The sequence below is a fragment of the Mytilus galloprovincialis genome, chromosome 10 (genome assembly GCF_965363235.1).
Source record: "Mytilus galloprovincialis chromosome 10, xbMytGall1.hap1.1, whole genome shotgun sequence".
Taxonomy (NCBI): Eukaryota; Metazoa; Mollusca; class Bivalvia; order Mytilida; family Mytilidae; genus Mytilus; species Mytilus galloprovincialis.
In genome coordinates this window covers 27,049,157-27,060,576 of record NC_134847.1, presented here as the reverse complement: position 1 = coordinate 27,060,576, position 11,420 = coordinate 27,049,157, and the positions used below count along the sequence as shown (strand labels likewise).

Below are 11,420 nucleotides of genomic sequence, written 5' to 3'. Positions count from 1 at the left end.
GGGTTGTTGTCTCTTTGACACATTCCCCGTTTCCTTTCTCAATTTTATTTTCCAACATTTATATATATGCAAATTTGATATTTTACAGAAATCTAATAACTAAAGCAGAAAATTTGAACACTTTTCCTAAGGTTTAGAGAAAGTAATGTAAAGGTAATGTATAACAAAAAGTGTGGTAATTAAGAATATTAGTATTAACATATACATGGTGATTAGTTTTTTGTTGCATCATTCATATCACAAGATACTTAAATATTAGTATTAACTGAAGAAAAATCCTTCAGTATTTCAAGTTCTTAATCACCATGAACTGAAAAAAGTTATTGAAAAGTGACTGGTAGTTGTTTTCATGAAGTATGCCAAGGGAGATAACTCTAATCACATTGAGAGGAGGTCCATTTTAAAGCATTTAAAACTAGTTAAGATTGTTTTTAATTATACTTATTTCGGTATTTAAGATATGTATTTAAATGAGCTAATTTATGTGTATGCCTTCTCTTAATCTTGTTTCTTGGTATATAATTTTGATAAACATTTTTTTCAGCATTTCTTTAAAATGATAACATAACTTAAAGAAATCAAAAACTTTTCCAATATAACATTAGCCATAGTCGTGCTTACATCAATTACAGATAACTTTTCATTTTTCCAAAAACTGGTTATGATGTTGGATGCCATTTCTTTTAACAATAAGTTGTAACCGCATGAATCCCTATAAGCACACTAAACTTCTAAGTGTATTCTAAGTCATACACCATATATATTACAAATTTGTGAAGAAAATTTTGATTAAAAATAATTTTACTCATCTGTACTCTGTAGATCCTATGTATTGCACAAACACTGCACCTGGACTGAAGACAAACACTGCACCTGGACTGAAGACAAACACTGCACTTGGACTGAAGACAAACACTGCACCTAGACTAAAGACTTTAGACATAATATCCAAGTTAAATGGGACTAGTGACCACTGGAACTAGCTCCTTCAAAAAACATAGTCATTATTGACCTCTATATTGATGTGTTATGATGAAATCATGTTTTTGATAGTTGCATTGATAATTATGTTCATGCATTAAAACATTGGATTGACTTTGACCCAAGACTTATTATAGTTTCTCCAGAGTATAAATGAGTTTGTCAATTTTAAGTGTTTAGAAAATTTAATTTTAATATTTACCCATTTGTGAAATTTGATAGCAAGGCTTAAATGGCTGGTGCACCAAAATAGATTTTCATAATTGGCTGTATTTTCACTGATAAAAAATTCTGAAAAATTGTAACAGCAAATAGCTTCTCTTTAAAGCTGGTATAAATTAAGAGCTTTTGTTAAATTTCTTTAATTTATGTTGCCCTCCTTGACGGAAGAAGACACATTCATGGCAGATAGCAAAGTCATAATGTACGTATTTCCTTAAAACTATGTTCATGTTTGTAAACAAAATGGATCATTTTTGTCGAGCCTGCAACTTTTGTAGCAGAAAATTTGACAGGGATATTGATCTGGTGGCGGTGTTAGCTTTATATATTAGAAGGTGGAAGACCTGTATGCTTCATACTTTGTATATAGATGCCTCATGTTGCGAAGTTTCCATTGGTCACATTGTCTTATGTCCTTGATCTCATTTTCATGGTTCAGCGACTACCTTAAAAAAAAGATTTTTTATGCCCCACCTACGATAGTAGAGGGGAATTATGTTTTCTGGTCTGTGGCTCCGTTCCTCCGTCCGTCCATCCGTCTGTACTTCCGTTCGTCCGTCCGTTCAGGTTAAAGTTTTTGGTCAAGGTAGTTTTTGATGAAGCTGAAGTCCAATCAACTTGAAACTTAGTAAACTTGTTGCTTATGATATGATCTTTTTAATTTTAAAGCCAAATTAGACTTTTGACCCCAATTTCACGGTCCACTAAACATAGAAAATGAAAGTGGGTGTTTCAGGTTAAAGTTTTTGGTCAAGGTAGTTTTTGATAAAATTGAAATCCAATCAACTTGAAACTTAATACATATGTTCCCTATAGTATAATCTTTCTAATTTTAATGCCAAATTAGATTATTACCCAGTTTCACGGTCCATGGAACATGGTAGAGGATAGTGCGAGTGGGGCATCCGTGTACTTTGGACACATTCTTGTTTAATGATAAAAACTTGTACCATAAAGAAAATTTCAGAGATTTAAAAGTAAGTTTTGTTTTTTCAGTTGAATCAATTTCTTCTATTGTCTTAATTACAAATATGGAGAATTGGTTAAAATGCTTATGATACAGCTATTATATGACCACTCCTTTTTAAATGATTGCCAAAATTAAAAAAAAATTGGTTGTATATTGATATCACTTCGTTGTCAGCGTTGTCCAAAGACAGATGGTTTCTGCATAATAACTTATGAATAAGTAAATAGAAATCAATAGAATTTTAACATAAGGTTTATAACCAGTACAGGAATTGATTTTGGGAGTTTTTGTCTCAATAGTTTAGAAACAAGGGGCCCAAAAGGGGTAAAAATAGGTATTTTTCTAGTTTAAAGCTGATACTAATTTATAATTTCCTTTTGTTACAGATACCCATATATGTTCCACTCCAAAGAGAGGGATTTCATGGAAGATAACACACCAGGATGAGTCACATGTTAGTTTTTGCTCATTAAAATTGTACTTGAAACTATGTTTTACTGTAACAATAGCTTAGACTTTTATGACAAATTTGGTCTTAAATCAATTTCTTTTATTAAAATTTCGATTCGAATGCGGCATTTTTAAATTAGAATTGATAGTAATTGTAAATTAAGTGTTGCTGATTTAAAATTTGACATAAAACACATCACATTAATTTCAATAGCCAAAAAATATTCCCCATTTTAAAGCTGATACTAATTTATAATTTTCTTTTGTTACAGATACCCATATATGTTCCACTCCAACGAGGGATTTCATGGAAGATAACGCACCAGGATGAGTCACATGTTAGTATTTGCTCTTTAAAATTGTACTTGAAACTATGTTTTACTGTAACGATAGCTTAGAATTTTATGACAAATTTGGTCTTAAATCAATTTCTTTTATTAAAATTTCGATTCAAATGCGGCATTTTTTAATTAGAATTGATAGTAATTGTAAATTAAGTGTCGCTGATTTAAAATTTGACATAAAACACATCACATTAATTTCAATAGCCAAAAAATCTTCCCCATTTTAAAGCTGATACTAATTTATAATTTCTTTTTGTTACAGATACCTATATATGTTCCACTCCAACGAGAGGGATTTCATGGAAGATAACGCACCAGGATGAGTCACATGTTAGTATTTGCTCATTAAAATTGTACTCGAAACTATGTTTTACTGTAACAATAGCTTAGAATTTTATGACAAATTTGGTCTTAAATCAATTTCTTTTATTAAAATTTCGATTCGAATGTTGCATTTTTAAATTAGAATTGATAGTAATTGTAAATTAAGTGTCGCTGATTTAAAATTTGACATAAAACACATCACATTAATTTCAATAGCCACAAAATCTTCCCCATTTTAAAGCTGATACTAATTTATAATTTCCTTTTGTTACAGATACCCATATATGTTCCACTCCAACGAGGGATTTCATGGAAGATAACGCACCAGGATGAGTCACATGTTAGTATTTGCTCATTAAAATTGTACTCGAAACTATGTTTTACTGTAACAAAAGCTTAGAATTTTATGACAAATTTGGTCTTAAATCAATTTCTTTTATTAAAATTTCGATTCGAATGCGGCATTTTAAAATTAGAATTGATAGTAATTGTAAATTAAGTGTCGCTGATTTAAAATTTGACATAAAACACATCACATTAATTTCAATAGCCAAAAAATATTCCCCATTTTAAAGCTGATACTAATTTATAATTTCCTTTTTGTTACAGTAACCATATATGTTCCACTCCAACGAGAGGGATTTCATGGAAGATAACGCACCAGGATGAGTCACATGTTAGTTTTTGCTCATTAAAATTGTACTTGAAACTATGTTTTACTGTAACAATAGCTTAGAATTTTATGACAAATTTGGACTTAAATCAATTTCTTTTATTAAAATTTCGATTCGAATGCGGCATTTTTTAATTAGAATTGATAGTAATTGTAAATTAAGTGTCGCTGATTTAAAATTTGACATAAAACACATCACATTAATTTCAATAGCCACAAAATATTCCCCATTTTAAAGCTGATACTAATTTATAATTTTCTTTTGTTACAGATACCCATATATGTTCCACTCCAACGAGGGATTTCATGGATGATAACGCACCAGGATGAGTCACATGTTAGTATTTGCTCATTAAAATTGTACTTGAAACTATGTTTTACTGTAACGATAGCTTAGAATTTTATGACAAATTTGGTCTTAAATCAATTTCTTTTATTAAAATTTCGATTCGAATGCGGCATTTTTTAATTAGAATTGATAGTAATTGTAAATTAAGTGTTGCTGATTTAAAATTTGACATAAAACACATCACATTAATTTCAATAGCCAAAAAATCTTTCCCATTTTAAAGCTGATATTAATTTATAATTTCCTTTTGTTACAGATACCCATATATGTTCCACTCCAACGAGAGGGATTTCATGGAAGATAATGCACCAGGATGAATCACATGTTAGTTTTTGCTCATTAAAATTGTACTTGAAACTATGTTTTACTGTAACAATAGCTTAGAATTTTATGACAAATTTGGTCTGAAATCAATTTCTTTTATTAAAATTTCGATTCGAATGCGGCATTTTTTAATTAGAATTGATAGTAATTGTAAATTAAGTGTTGCTGATTTAAAATTTGACATAAACACATCACATTAATTTCAATAGCCAAAAAATATTCCCCATTTTAAAGCTGATACTAATTTATAATTTCCTTTTGTTACAGATACCCATATATGTTCCACTCCAACAAGAGGGATTTCATGGAAGATAACGCATAAGGATGAGTCACATGTTAGTATTTGCTCATTAAAATTGTACTTGAAACTATGTTTTACTGTAACGATAGCTTAGAATTTTATGACAAATTTGGGCTTAAATCAATTTCTTTTATTAAAATTTCGATTCGAATGCAGCATTTTTTAATTAGAATTGATAGTAATTGTAAATTAAGTGTCGCTGATTTAAAATTTGACATAAAACACATCACATTAATTTCAATAGCCAAAAAATATTCCCCATTTTAAAGCTGATACTAATTTATAATTTCCTTTTGTTACAGATACCCATATATGTTCCACTCCAACGAGAGGGATTTCATGGAAGATAACGCACCAGGATGAGTCACATGTTAGTATTTGCTCATTAAAATTGTACTCGAAACTATGTTTTACTGTAACAATAGCTTAGAATTTTATGACAAATTTGGTCTTAAATCAATTTCTTTTATTAAAATTTCGATTCGAATGTTGCATTTTTAAATTAGAATTGATAGTAATTGTAAATTAAGTGTCCCTGATTTAAAATTTGACATAAAACGCATCACATTAATTTCAATAGCCACAAAATCTTCCCCATTTTAAAGCTGATACTAATTTATAATTTCCTTTTGTTACAGATTCCCATATATGTTCCACTCCAACAAGAGGGATTTCATGGAAGATAACGCACCAGGATGAGTCACATGTTAGTATTTGCTCATTAAAATTGTACTTGAAACTATGTTTTACTGTAACGATAGCTTAGAATTTTATGACAAATTTGGTCTTAAATCAATTTCTTTTATTAAAATTTCGATTCGAATGCGGCATTTTTAAATTAGAATTGATAGTAATTGTAAATTAAGTGTTGCTGATTTAAAATTTGACATAAAACACATCACATTAATTTCAATAGCCAAAAAATCTTTCCCATTTTAAAGCTGATACTAATTTATAATTCCTTTTGTTACAGATACCCATATATGTTCCACTCCAACGAGAGGGATTTCATGGAAGATAACGCACCAGGATGAGTCACATGTTAGTATTTGCTCATTAAAATTGTACTCGAAACTATGTTTTACTGTAACGATAGCTTAGAATTTTATGACAAATTTGGTCTTAAATCAATTTCTTTTATTAAAATTTCGATTCGAATGCGGCATTTTTTAATTAGAATTGATATTAATTGTAAATTAAGTGTCGCTGATTTAAAATTTGACATAAAACACATCACATTAATTTCAATAGCCAAAAAATATTCCCCATTTTAAAGCTGATACTAATTTATAATTTTCATTTGTTACAGATACCCATATATGTTCCACTCCAACGAGGGATTTCATGGAAGATAACGCACCAGGATGAGTCACATGTTAGTATTTGCTCATTTAAATTGTACTCGAAACTATGTTTTACTGTAACAATAGCTTAGAATTTTATGACAAATTTGGTCTTAAATCAATTTCTTTTATTAAAATTTCGATTGAATGTTGCATTTTTAAATTAGAATTGATAGTAATTGTAAATTAAGTGTCGCTGATTTAAAATTTGACATAAAACACATCACATTAATTTCAATAGCCAAAAAATCTTCCCCATTTTAAAGCTGATACTAATTTATAATTTCCTTTTGTTACAGATACCCATATATGTTCCACTCCAACGAAGGATTTCATGGAAGATAACGCACCAGGATGAGTCACATGTTAGTATTTGCTCATTAAAATTGTACTCGAAACTATGTTTTACTGAACAAAAGCTTAGAATTTTATGACAAATTTGGTCTTAAATCAATTTCTTTTATTAAAATTTCGATTCGAATGCGGCATTTTTTAATTAGAATTGATACTAATTGTAAATTAAGTGTCACTGATATAAAATTTGACATAAAACACATCACATTAATTTCAATAGCCAAAAAATATTCCCCATTTTAAAGCTGATACTAATTTATAATTTCTTTTTGTTACAGATACCCATATATGTTCCACTCCAATGAGAGGGATTTCATGGAAGATAACGCACCAGGATGAGTCACATGTTAGTATTTGCTCATTAAAATTGTACTTGAAACTATGTTTTACTGTAACGATAGCTTAGAATTTTATGACAAATTTGGTCTTAAATCAATTTCTTTTATTAAAATTTCGATTCGAATGCGGAATTTTTTAATTAGAATTGATAGAAATTGTAAATTAAGTGTTGCTGATTTTAAATTTGACATAAAACACATCACATTAATTTCAATAGCCAAAAAATCTTTCCCATTTTAAAGCTGATACTAATTTATAATTTCCTTTTGTTACAGATACCCATATATGTTCCACTCCAACGAGGGATTTCATGGAAGATAACGCACCAGGATGAGTCACATGTTAGTATTTGCTCATTAAAATTGTACTCGAAACTATGTTTTACTGTAACAAAAGCTTAGAATTTTATGACAAATTTGGTCTTAAATCAATTTCTTTTATTAAAATTTCGATTCGAATGCGGCATTTTTTAATTAGAATTGATAGTAATTGTAAATTAAGTGTCGCTGATTTGAAATTTGACATAAAACACATCACATTAATTTCAATAGCCAAAAAATATTCCCCATTTTAAAGCTGATACTAATTTATAATTTTCTTTTGTTACAGATACCCATATATGTTCCACTCCAACGAGGGATTTCATGGAAGATAACGCACCAGGATGAGTCACATGTTAGTATTTGCTCATTAAAATTGTACTTGAAACTATATTTTACTGTAACGATAGCTTAGAATTTTATGACAAATTTGGTCTTAAATCAATTTCTTTTATTAAAATTTCGATTCAAATGCGGCATTTTTTAATTAGAATTGATAGTAATTGTAAATTAAGTGTCGCTGATTTAAAATTTGACATAAAACACATCACATTAATTTCAATAGCCAAAAAATATTCCCCATTTTAAAGCTGATACTAATTTATAATTTCCTTTTTGTTACAGATACCCATATATGTTCCACTCCAACGAGAGGGATTTCATGGAAGATAACGCACCAGGATGAGTCACATGTTAGTATTTGCTCATTAAAATTGTACTCGAAACTATGTTTTACTGAACAAAAGCTTAGAATTTTATGACAAATTTGGTCTTAAATCAATTTCTTTTATTAAAATTTCGATTCGAATGCGGCATTTTTTAATTAGAATTGATAGTAATTGTAAATTAAGTGTTGCTGATTTAAAATTTGACATAAAACACATCACATTAATTTCAATAGCCAAAAAATCTTTCCCATTTTAAAGCTGATACTAATTTATAATTTCCTTTTGTTACAGATACCAATATATGTTCCACTCCAACGAGAGGGATTTCATGGAAGATAACGCACCAGGATGAGTCACATGTTAGTATTTGCTCATTAAAATTGTACTTGAAACTATGTTTTACTGTAACAATAGCTTAGAATTTTATGACAAATTTGGTCTTGAATCAATTTCTTTTATTAAAATTTCGATTCGAATGCGGCATTTTTTAATTAGAATTGATAGTAATTGTAAATTAAGTGTTGCTGATTTAAAATTTGACATAAAACACATCACATTAATTTCAATAGCCAAAAAATCTTTCCCATTTTAAAGCTGATATTAATTTATAATTTCCTTTTGTTACAGATACCCATATATGTTCCACTCCAACGAGAGGGATTTCATTGAAGATAACGCACCAGGATGAATCACATGTTAGTTTTTGCTCATTAAAATTGTACTTGAAACTATGTTTTACTGTAACAATAGCTTAGAATTTTATGACAAATTTGGTCTGAAATCAATTTCTTTTATTAAAATTTCGATTCGAATGCGGCATTTTTTAATTAGAATTGATAGTAATTGTAAATTAAGTGTTGCTGATTTAAAATTTGACATAAACACATCACATTAATTTCAATAGCCAAAAAATATTCCCCATTTTAAAGCTGATACTAATTTATAATTTCCTTTTGTTACAGATACCCATATATGTTCCACTCCAACAAGAGGGATTTCATGGAAGATAACGCACCAGGATGAGTCACATGTTAGTATTTGCTCATTAAAATTGTACTTGAAACTATGTTTTACTGTAACGATAGCTTAGAATTTTATGACAAATTTGGGCTTAAATCAATTTCTTTTATTAAAATTTCGATTCGAATGCAGCATTTTTTAATTAGAATTGATAGTAATTGTAAATTAAGTGTTGCTGATTTTAAATTTGACATAAAACACATCACATTAATTTCAATAGCCAAAAAATATTTCCCATTTTAAAGCTGATACTAATTTATAATTTCCTTTTGTTACAGATACCCATATATGTTCCACTCCAACGAGAGGGATTTCATGGAAGATAACGCACCAGGATGAGTCACATGTTAGTATTTGCTCATTAAAATTGTACTTGAAACTATGTTTTACTGTAACGATAGCTTAGAATTTTATGACAAATTTGGTCTTAAATCATTTTCTTTTATTAAAATTTCGATTCGAATGCGGCATTTTTTAATTAGAATTGATATTAATTGTAAATTAAGTGTCGCTGATTTGAAATTTGACATAAAACACATCACATTAATTTCAATAGCCAAAAAATATTCCCCATTTTAAAGCTGATACTAATTTATAATTTTCATTTGTTACAGATACCCATATATGTTCCACTCCAACAAGAGGGATTTCATGGAAGATAACGCATCAGGATGAGTCACATGTTAGTATTTGCTCATTAAAATTGTACTTGAAACTATGTTTTACTGTAACGATAGCTTAGAATTTTATGACAAATTTGGGCTTAAATCAATTTCTTTTATTAAAATTTCGATTCGAATGCAGCATTTTTTAATTAGAATTGATAGTAATTGTAAATTAAGTGTCGCTGATTTAAAATTTGACATAAAACACATCACATTAATTTCAATAGCCAAAAAATATTCCCCATTTTAAAGCTGATACTAATTTATAATTTCCTTTTGTTACAGATACCCATATATGTTCCACTCCAACGAGAGGGATTTCATGGAAGAACGCACCAGGATGAGTCACATGTTAGTATTTGCTCATTAAAATTGTACTCGAAACTATGTTTTACTGTAACAATAGCTTAGAATTTTATGACAAATTTGGTCTTAAATCAATTTCTTTTATTAAAATTTCGATTCGAATGTTGCATTTTTAAATTAGAATTGATAGTAATTGTAAATTAAGTGTCCCTGATTTAAAATTTGACATAAAACACATCACATTAATTTCAATAGCCACAAAATCTTCCCCATTTTAAAGCTGATACTAATTTATAATTTTCATTTGTTACAGATACCCATATATGTTCCACTCCAACAAGAGGGATTTCATGGAAGATAACGCACCAGGATGAGTCACATGTTAGTATTTGCTCATTAAAATTTGTACTTGAAACTATGTTTTACTGTAACGATAGCTTAGAATTTTATGACAAATTTGGTCTTAAATCAATTTCTTTTATTAAAATTTCGATTCGAATGCGGCATTTTTAAATTAGAATTGATAGTAATTGTAAATTAAGTGTTGCTGATTTAAAATTTGACATAAAACACATCACATTAATTTCAATAGCCAAAAAATCTTTCCCATTTTAAAGCTGATACTAATTTATAATTTCCTTTTGTTACAGATACCCATATATGTTCCACTCCAACGAGAGGGATTTCATGGAAGATAACGCACCAGGATGAGTCACATGTTAGTATTTGCTCATTAAAATTGTACTTGAAACTATGTTTTACTGTAACGATAGCTTAGAATTTTATGACAAATTTGGTCTTAAATCAATTTCTTTTATTAAAATTTCGATTCGAATGCGGCATTTTTTAATTAGAATTGATATTAAATGTAAATTAAGTGTCGCTGATTTAAAATTTGACATAAAACACATCACATTAATTTCAATAGCCAAAAAATATTCCCCATTTTAAAGCTGATACTAATTTATAATTTCTTTTTGTTACAGATACCCATATATGTTCCACTCCAACGATGGATTTCATGGAAGATAACGCACCAGGATGAGTCACATGTTAGTATTTGCTCATTAAAATTGTACTCGAAACTATGTTTTACTGTAACAAAAGCTTAGAATTTTATGACAAATTTGGTCTTAAATCAATTTCTTTTATTAAAATTTCGATTCGAATGCGGCATTTTTTAATTAGAATTGATACTAATTGTAAATTAAGTGTCACTGATTTAAAATTTGACATAAAACACATCACATTAATTTCAATAGCCAAAAAATATTCCCCATTTTAAAGCTGATACTAATTTATAATTTCTTTTTGTTACAGATACCCATATATGTTCCACTCCAACGAGAGGGATTTCATGGAAGATAACGCACCAGGATGAGTCACATGTTAGTATTTGGTCATTAAAATTGTACTCGAAACTATGTTTTACTGTTACAATAGCTTAGAATTTTATGACCAATTTGG

General features: G+C 28.8%; 1 long non-coding RNA gene across 1 annotated transcript; it reads left to right on the top strand.

The window, feature by feature from the left end:
* The first annotated feature begins 125 nt into the window (after positions 1 to 125).
* LOC143047294 (uncharacterized) lies at positions 126 to 10,786 on the top strand. The gene is made up of 14 exons (XR_012969483.1): positions 126 to 153; positions 545 to 1,405; positions 2,560 to 2,627; positions 4,570 to 4,637; positions 5,241 to 5,308; positions 5,577 to 5,644; positions 5,912 to 5,979; positions 6,914 to 6,981; positions 7,919 to 7,986; positions 8,254 to 8,321; positions 8,925 to 8,992; positions 9,261 to 9,328; positions 9,597 to 9,664; positions 10,604 to 10,786. It is a non-coding gene; the product is annotated as an uncharacterized LOC143047294 (long non-coding RNA).
* Positions 10,787 to 11,420: the final 634 nt, after the last annotated feature.